This window comes from Dipteris shenzhenensis, chromosome 17 (genome assembly GCF_047967505.1).
Source record: "Dipteris shenzhenensis isolate YYH24624 ecotype China chromosome 17, Dip_SZ_1.0, whole genome shotgun sequence".
NCBI classification, from domain to species: Eukaryota; Viridiplantae; Streptophyta; class Polypodiopsida; order Gleicheniales; family Dipteridaceae; genus Dipteris; species Dipteris shenzhenensis.
Genome location: NC_141612.1, coordinates 5,276,189 through 5,286,100, shown reverse-complemented (window position 1 = coordinate 5,286,100; position 9,912 = coordinate 5,276,189). Strand labels below are relative to the sequence as shown.

At 45.2% G+C, this 9,912-nt stretch overlaps 1 long non-coding RNA gene across 2 annotated transcripts; it reads left to right on the top strand.

Moving 5' to 3' along the window:
• The first annotated feature begins 5,062 nt into the window (after nt 1–5,062).
• LOC147891570 (uncharacterized) lies at nt 5,063–7,477 on the top strand. Of its 2 annotated transcripts, none has more exons than XR_015542522.1 (3): nt 5,063–5,175; nt 5,295–5,497; nt 5,663–7,477. It is a non-coding gene; the product is annotated as an uncharacterized LOC147891570 (long non-coding RNA). The 2 variants fall into 2 exon arrangements; XR_015542521.1 differs by having other exon boundaries at nt 5,278–5,497.
• Nucleotides 7,478–9,912: the final 2,435 nt, after the last annotated feature.

The following is a 9,912-nucleotide window of genomic DNA, read 5'->3' as shown; positions in this document are numbered from 1 at the left end:
ATATATATATGTGTTTGAGCATTGTACATAAATGGGGTTAAGGTACAATGGCCTTTAACCCTCACAGGGGGGTGCTAACAGATTTCTAGTATACTTCTTGAATGCATGGATGTGATAGTCTAGTTTTTAACATAAAATATGAGTGTCTCTGTGCGATTAGAAGCACACTCTAAAAGTGCTAAAGAGTGCATAAAAAGTGCTAAAAAGTGCACAGATAGTGCTAAAGGGTGTCCAAAAGTGCATTCTGGCTATAGTCATGGTTGAGATGCTAATGGATTTCTAATATACCCCTTGGACTACCACCCTTAGACTCTTAGACTACCATACCACCCTTGGACTCTAGGACTACCATGACTACCACCCTTAGGCTCTTAACTACCAATGAACCACATATACGCACACACACACACACACACCACACATATACACATGCATACACACACAACACACATATACACACACATGTACATGCACACACACACACACACACTCTCTCTCTCTCTCTCACACACACACACACACACTATTGACTCTATGCCAACATGGACTCATGTAGAAAGAGAATGTGTTACAACTTCTACATGTAGAAAGAGAATGTGTTACAACTTTTACATACAACTTCTACATGTAGAAAGAGAATGTGTTACAACTTCTACATGTAGAAAGAGAATGTGTTACAACTTCTATATGCGAGTTCTACATGTAGAAAGAGAATGTGTTACAACTTCTACATACGACTTCTACATGTAGAGAGAGAATGTGTTACAATTCCTACATGCAGAGAGAGAAGCTCTCCAACTTGTATAAATACCCCATAATGGAATGAAGCCCACACTCTTTGGGGCATTGTGTTGAGTTCTACTTTGGTATTCCAAGCAATTGTCTCAAGTGTCCATGCTTCCTTGCACTCCATGTACAAAAGCATGTCCTAACCTTGCAACTCCTCCTCCCCTCTCCTCCAACCTTGCAACCTATCCTCTCCCTCTCCTCCTCCCTCCTCTCCTTCTCCTCCTCCCTCTTCCTCCTCCTCCTCCCTTCTCCCCCTCCTCCTCTCTCCTTCTCCCTCCTCCTCCTCCTCCCTCCTCTCTCCTCTTGCCCCCATGCTCTTACACCTTCTTCCTCTCCCACTCCTATGCTCCTCCTAAACCCTTTGTTCCTCAACCCTTAAACTCCATGATCTACGAGGGAGATGAGTTCTCCACCATGTACTCTACCCTGAACCTTGGATCCTCCTCCTAACCCTGGACTCCTTCTAAACCTTGGAACCTCCTTCTAACCCTAGAACCTCTTCTAAACTCTGGAACCTCTCTCTAAACCTTGGAGCCTCCTAACCTTGGAACTCCTTTTAAACCTGGAACCTCCTTTTAAACCTTGGAACCTCTTGCTAAACCTTGGAACCTCCTTCTAACCCTCAAACCTCCTTCTAACCCTTAAACTCCTCCTAAACCCTGCAACCCCCAATGAAGGCGAAAGCCTTCATTACCTCAATCATGATGATACACGTTCCTTTTACACATGCATGCACTTTGTTTGCTTACCACACTTAAGCCTACGTCTCTCACCAGAACACGACTCGAGGTCCTAAGCTACACATATACTACAACCGACAACCCCGATATATCTGTAGGTGACAAAATACCTCGGAACCTTGCATACTGAGAGAACCCAGCTCTTCCTACGAAAGAAGTAGGAAAGAGCCAACATTTGGTGCCATTGCCAGGGAGACTAGCATCTCAAGTAATGAGTAAAACATATGCAGGTATGTGTAAAAAAAACAAACTACTTCGAACTTTCACGAACATAACACTTAAGGGCAAGGAGAGTAAAATTTTTTCCATTTCTAGCTAAACATATCTACCCCAAGCATCAACCTTGGGTTACTACCTTAAGAAATTTTCTTTATTTCTTAAATAGAAGCCACTTAATAAACAATCAGGCTAGGTAGTGGACACGAATGCGTAGAGCTTGCAATTTCAATCATTTCACCTTTTTGTAGAAGGCAAACCGAGCTATCCATAGCAAGTTACGGCTCGGGAAAAGTTTAGGATTTAACCCTAAACCTAAACTCAGTTCCTATAAAAACTCACTTTACCCCCTCATTCTTCATCTTTCACATTTTGCCTCCATCCTCTTCTTCACTTTGAGCCCTATGCAAGACCTTCGTCTCCATCGACCACCACCTTACTCCCATCCTCACATTGTAAGTGACTTCGAGCCCATCTCGCAGCGATCACCTAGCCATCCGCCCACCGTCCTCAACAATCCTGTTAAATTGAGAAAGACTTGGAGAGCGTTCAGGTGACCACCTCTTCCTCCCTTTGGATTTCCGTCCGTCAAGTTTTTTTCTTCTCTCTTTTTTTCCCCCTCCCATTTCCACCACCCCTTCTCCGGATCAAAACTAGCTCCTCACAAGTGGTGTGCACCTAAGGCTGATGAAAGTGGTGATAGAATGCAATGAAGAGCAACATACAATACACGACATGTACAACAAATTATAAATGTCGAGACAAGGCATGTAGTGTTGCAAGGTTGTGTAGATGAGCATAAGCCCAATCAATATTCACTAAGTTATACTTAAGATCAAATGCATATAAGATCATTTGTCACAAATTTTTCTAAGCATAAGAATAGAATTAGATTCCAATACATCAACATCACATAGAATAATCACCACACATGAGAACATTGGGGCTTGATGAAGTGGAACAAGGCCACACCACGTCACTAGGATTGGTTGCCCTATCTTTTACTTTATTTTAGGTGTGGTAAATGTGTGGACATGTATAAAAATACCTTGTTGAAGGATGGTTGTGTGTTAGTGAAACTCCCCCCTCCATTTCCACCACCCCCTCCCCCCTTTCCCCCCTCTATCTTCACCACCCCCTCCCCCCCCCCCCCCTCAATCTCCACCACCCCCCTCCCATTTCCATCTCTCCCCCTCCATCTTCACCACCCCCTTCTCCCCTCCCCCCTCCATTTCCACCACCCCCTCCCCCCTTTCCCCCTTCCATCTTCACAACCCCCTCCCCCCCTCCCCCCTCTATCTCCACCACCCCCCCTCCCATTTCCACCTCCCCCCTCCATTTCCACCACCCCCCTCCCCCCCTCCATCTCCACCACCCCCTCCCCCCTGCATCTCCACTACCCCCTCCCCCCCTTCCCCTTTCCCCCCTCCATCTTCCCCCTCCCCCCTCCCCCCTCCATCTCCACCACCCCCTCCCCCCTCTCCCCCTCCATCTCTTTCTATCCCTCCCCCTTTCTCTCTCTTTCTACCTCTCTCTCTCTCTCTCTCTCTCTCTCTCTCTCTCTCTCTCTCTTTCTACCTCTCTTTCCCTCCCCCTCTCTATCTCTCTCTTTCTCTCTCTCTATCCCTCCCCCTGCCTCTGCTCTCTCTCTCTCTCTCTCTCTCTCTCTCTCTCTCTCTCTCCCTTTCCCCCCCTCTCTCTTTCTCTCACACACACACACACTCTCTCTCTCTTTCGTCTCACTCACTCTCTCTCTCTCTCTCTCACTCATTCTCTCTCTCTCTCTCTCTCTCTCTCTCTCTCTCTCTCTCTCTCTCTCTCTCTGTCATTCTCTCCCCCTCCCCCCCTCTCTCTCTCTCTCTCTCCCCCCTACCCCCCCTCTCTCTCTCTCTCTAGCTCCCACCCCCCCCCTCTCTCTCTCTCTCTCTCTCTCTCTGTGCCCTCTCTCTCTAGTTCCCACCCCCCTCCCCCTCTCGGCTCTTCCTCTCCCCTCAATCCCCCCTGCTGCTCTACCCACTCCTCGCCTGGCGCTCGCCCGCCACCTCGCTCCCCACCCACCGCCACGCTCCCCCACTCGCCACCCCGCTCCCCGCCTCGCCGCCTGCCTGCCACCCCACCGCCCGCCCGCCAGCCACCCCGCCCACCCGCACCCCATCGCCCGCCCGCCCGCCAGCCCGCCCGCCCGCCACCCCACTGCCCCCCCGCCAGCCACCCCACCCGCCCGTGCCTCGCCCGCTCTCCCCTTTCCCCCCGCTCCCCTCCCCTCTTCCCCCCGCTCCCCTCCCCTTTGTGTAAAACCCCCTGCCTTGGACGCCCCCCTGCTCGAACCCCCCTCCCCCGTCCCCCCCCCCACTGCCGTCGGAAAAGCCCCTCCCACACTGTCCAAAAAAAAAAAACTAACCTAACCTAAAACTAACTTTAGTTAGGTTACTTGGTTAATTAGGTTAGGTTAGTTAATTGCCATTAGGTTAGGTTAATTAGGCTAGCTGGGTTAGTTAACTACCATTAGGTTAGGTTAGTTAAGTTATTTTAACTTCGGTTAGTTAATATCAGTTAGGTTAGACTAACTCTTAAGTTAGTAACTAACTGCAGTTAGTCAAACCTCCAAGTTATAATAACTGGGAGGATATAGGTTAGTTAACCTAACTAGATTAACTTGGTTCCAATCCCTCAGTTGGACTTAAAGTCCATTCACACCACCCTTAGGACACCCTCCCAAAAAAGGTCAATTTTACCCCTACTTTAACCCCTTGTAACTCATCCTTTGGAACCCAAACTGAACCCTATTTGAACCTAGATTTCACACACGAAAACACCACGCTACGGGGTATTTTTCCAGCCCATTGCACACCATTTTGGCATCCCTAGCACTCACTCATTTGCGCCCCTGTGTGGGCCTCGTTTCGCACATATTTGCTCATATCTTCACGCCGTGACCTCCGATTAACAATCCGTCTGCACCGCCACAGTTCCCTACACATGTAGGACAATCTTAGGCACATTATTAACACGATGGTCCCTACACACACTAACACCACTCTCAGCCTCCCAACAACACTACATCCACACCCGCACTTGTGGCAGAGACACCCTTGGCAAATCTCGCCCAATCTGCATGCAGCTACGTTTTGGCCAATGCCTTCAACTCCAATGCTCGCCACATTTGCATATAACTACGCTACAACAACCGCCCCCGCCAATCCTTTATATCATTTGATCAAAAAATCATGATTTGATCAAAGAATCATGCAATCTATATATAGAGAGGTAGCAAAGCTTCTCACTTTATATATTGGAGCAATTTGGAAGCTTGGATACATGGAGGACTGGCTATGGAAGATCAAGTATGTGGTAGTCTCAGTGACCTGCCTTTTCACCTCCTCTGTCGTAGACATAATGCACACTTCGCATACACACAGATGCTCTTCAGGTTTATCCCTTCTTCATGCTGAAATATTTGCACTACTTTGAGGTTTATGCTGTTTGAAATCTTTTGCCTCTGTGTAGACCAATTTTGTCTTGTTGTTTACAGTGACCTGCTTGTCTCAGATTAAGAGTATAGACGCGAATCACTGCAAACTTTTGAAGAAGATAGACCTTTGGTGGTCCAGTTGTGTGGAAATGACGCAGATGTTCTTTTGCATGCTGCTCAGCTTTGCTAGCCTGTTTGCGATGCCGTGGACCTCAACTTAGGTTGTCCACAGCAGTCGGCCATGGATGGACATTATGGAGCCTATCTTCTGGACAAGAAAGTAAGTGCCTCATTTGTTCGAGTATAGGTGGCCAAGGGATTTAGCATGAGACGAGATTTGCTGCAGAGTCTCTCCGTGGATTGAAGTAGATGTGCATGTTATGCCGTACTTGGAGGATGTTTCATGGCATTCATGGAAAAGTTCTTGTCAACTGATTTCATACAGGATTGGGAGACAGTTTTTGCGATCGTGAAGGCACTTGGAATGCATCTGAGCGTACCTGTTTTCTGCAAGATTCGACTTCTTCCTACACATGAAATGGTAACTGAAAGATTGCTCTACTATCTCAAGTATGGTTCTAATGAGCAATGATTGACTATTCTATCATCTTCTCATCACAAGAAACAAATTTAGGGTTAGAAGTTTATTCACACTGTGGCTTTGGTTCGACACCTTTAGGCTCTCTTGTCACTTCATCTCAATAGGCCACATGGTCCTTCAACACATCATCAATTTGCATTAATAGGCCTTATGGACATGGATGAGGGTTGGCGAGGGTAGATGGAAGGATGAGGTGGCAAAATAGGAGGGAAGGGTGGTTATGAAGGAGGGAGTAAAACCTCTTACCGGCTGCTGACTAGACACAGCCACAAGGGGCAAGTAATCAAGCAGGGGAAAAATTTGAGGGTGGTGAGAATGTATGCTTGAAGTGTGGTGGTGAGAATGTATGTGTGAAGCATCGAGCTTCTGTTGTGGGAAATTTTACTTCAAATAGTAGTTGACTACAGCATATGCGCCTCAGCATAATGGGAAGGCTGAGATAAAAACATGGACGGTGTATGGACATATACCAACAAATTTTTCCTAGAGGTCAATGCAACAGCTTATATCGCAATTAGAAACCTTACAAAAGCTGTCATGTCACATCACTGGAAGTATGTAGTATGATTAGGCCATAAATTTAGTCTAAGAGGCTTCATACTGTCTGGGTGTTTTGTTTGTGCTCATGTGCTTTAACAGCACAGTAGAAGCTGGATGTCACAAAATGCCTTTTCACTGGTTATGGTGAGGGGAGTCCAAAACAAAAAGAAAACAAGAGTACGTAGGATGTTTGCATCTGCAAAAAATTAGGCTGAGATAACAAAGAAATGACACTTCTTGGACAGTTAAGGGCACATGATGAACATTCGACTCCCAAAGAAGAACCAATTCTTGAGTAGTATATGGGGATCCTTCAAGATTCTAAATTATGGTGATGTCTAGAGAGGGGCTTGGGCAAAATGGCAACCAAGTCAAAACATAAAGCAATGTGATGAACAATCTTCTGATGTGCAAGCTACTTGCTGATCTAGATCCCAGGAGTTTTGAATCATCAAAGCTTGAAAAATGACGGAGGCGATGCAATTGGGAATTATTTGTAATGAAGAAGAGTGATGCCATGATCCTTGACGAATTCCTTTCCTAAACCTTAGACTAATGGATGATTGTATTTCTGGAAGGGTATATGCTTTCAAGGAGACATTTCCCAAGAGGCAGATGCAAATACCTCGAGTGAATATAATGATAACAGCAATGTGGGGTTAGTAGGCGTTGAAGTCACCTCCCAACCAAATTGCATGTTACCTTGGACCACCCCAAATCAGAAGGCCATGAGAATCACGTGAGCCTAGTCCACGGCCAATAAGCCCTAGTGTCCTATACACAACCAAAACACATTTTGCATCCCTTCTGACTAGCTCTTTTGGTTAGTCGAACCCTAATTCCATATAATGCCTACTAAACCTATCCTTGGTTAAGCCCCCTTATCAATATTTTTAAACCCTATGAGTTCCCTTACCTAGGTTAGGTACAAACCACCCATAGTTAGTTTGGAGCTTAACATTCTTCCTTTCTTGACAAACATTTATGTCCTCATAAATGGAAGGTTGGGAATGGCTTTTTGAGACTATTAGTTGCTTTCCCAAGAGTCGCCATCCTTTGCTCTACCTTTCCTTCTAATTAGGTCTTCATACTGAATATGATCTTTGTTTTTCTCATTGAAAAGACATGTCACTCTCCATGTCATGCATGGACTCTGTGTCCCTCGCTCAGTAGTACCATGCCATCTCTCTCCACTAATCCACACTAGTCACAAGTCAGCTAACTCCTCCTCCTACACCCTAGTGTGTCTTGGAGCTGCTGACTAAAATGCATTGAAGTTTGTGACATGTTGATGTGCTCAATCTGCCTTAATATGTTGTGATGCTGTCACTAGCTACTGTGTCATAGTATTGTATCTCTATGTCATTGCATCTCAATCAGGTATGTAGCCCAATGCAGACTGGTCATGAAAGTCATCGAGGCTGTGCTATCATCCTCGAATCTCATAGTAGGCTAGGCAGACACATAAAAAATGCTGCTTTGTCTCAACCTGCCCTAATGTACATAACCTATGGATTTGCTGCTCTCTAGGTATGCCTATAGCTCTCCTTAGCTCAATCCCCAACAACTGATGTGATGAGACCTGCGTCTATCCAATGGTAATCCTCAATGCATGTGAAACTCCTCTGTCCTTGAGGTACTGGGGTTTGATGATGAGTCCATTCTCCAATACTCTCAAGAAGTGGTTGTGATAGAATCGGATCTTGATGGGGTATGTTAAGGATTCATCTCAACATCATGTGTTTGATATTGTGCATAACACTAACACATAGAGTGCTATAAAGGAAAGGGCTAGAAACCCTAACCCTAACCCTAAAGGGTTTGTATATATTCATCATTTTCAACTGAATATAGTGCACAATTAGTTATTTGTGGTGTGCTCTCTAGCTATGCCCTCTCTCCTCATCTCCACTCTTCTCCTCTCCTCTCTCCATATTTGTTCATGGTATCAGAGCTCCCTTGCCTTCCATTGAGGCATTATTATTTGTATGAGAGTGTGTAAGAGATACTGATTGAGAGTTGTCTTGACTGATCGTGAGTTCCTTTTGTTCACTTCCAAAGAGATATTTTTGTTCATTGTGTTGAGAGAAGTTTCTGTCCATTAATTCCATTCATTGAGTGATAGAGAATTCCGTAGTACAAAGGCAACTCCACTCCTAGTGTTAACTTTGTGCCAACATGGACATGTAGAAAGAGAATGTGTTACAACTTCTACATGTAGAAAGAGAATGTGTTACAACTTCTACATGTAGAGAGAGAATGTGTTACAATTCTTACATGCAAAGAGAGAAGCTCTCCAACTTGTATAAATATCCCATAATGGAATGAAGCCCACACTCTTTGGGGCATTGTGTTGAGTCTACTTTGGTATTCCAAGCATTTGTCTCAAGTGTCCATGCTTCCTTGCATTCCACGTCCAAAAGCATGTCCTAACCGTGCAACTCCTCCTCCCCTCACCTCCAACCTTGCAACCCATCCTTTCCCTCTCCTCCTCCTCCTCCTCCTCCTCCTCTCTCCTCTCTCTTGTTTCTCCCATGCTCTTACACCTTCTTCCTCTCCCACTCCTATGCTCCCCCTAAACCCTTTGTTCCTCAGCCCTTAAACTCCATGATCTATGAGGGAGACGAGTTCTCCACCATGTACTCTACCCTAAATCTTGGATCCTCCTTCTAACTGTGGACTCCTTCTGAACCTTGGAACCTCCTTCTAACCCTGGACTTCTTTGAAACCCTGAAACTCTTTCTAACCCTGGAACCTCCTTCTAACCCTGAAACCTCCTTCTAACATGGGAGAGGATGGGTTGCAAGATTGGAGGTGAGGGGAGGAGGAGTCTGTGGGAGTGAAGGAGCTGTGGTCGTGACTAGCTTGTTGTAAAGGAGCCAAAACTGGTTCGAGCTTTTGAGATATAAGTTGGGTCATTGCTCGAGGGGTCACTATGTATAAACCCTCTATACCACGTGCGTTCAAGGCCTATTACTAAAATCCCTTATCTGTAAATTTTTCATTAATAAAATGTACCCCTTTTCTATACAAATCTGTAAATTTTTCCCAAAACTATTTTAAATAGTCCCTTATGTATATTTATTTCTGTAAATTTTAGAAATAAAAAATATCCTTCTGTTGAACTCATGTGATAGGGTTACATATGATGAGTGACCCCCCCGAGGGTCATTGAAGATGTCTATAGAAGCCATCTCTTAATAGGAGCACCTTGCAGATTCTTACCTTGTAGTTGTAGGCATGGAGATAGCCTCTAAGTTGCTAGGTGTCGACTCTGTGCCAACATGGACATGTAGAAAGAGAATGTGTTACAACTTCTACAAGTAGAAAGAGAATATGTTACAACTTTGTGTTACAACTTCTACATGTAGAAAGAGAATGTGTTACAACTTCTACATGTAGAGAGAGAATGTGTTACAATTCCTACAAGCAGAGAGAGAAGCTCTCCAACTTGTATAAATACCCCATAATGGAATGAAGCCCACACTTTTTGGGGCATTGTGTTGAGTCTACTTTGGTATTCCAAGCATTTGTCTCAAGTGTCCATGCTTCAT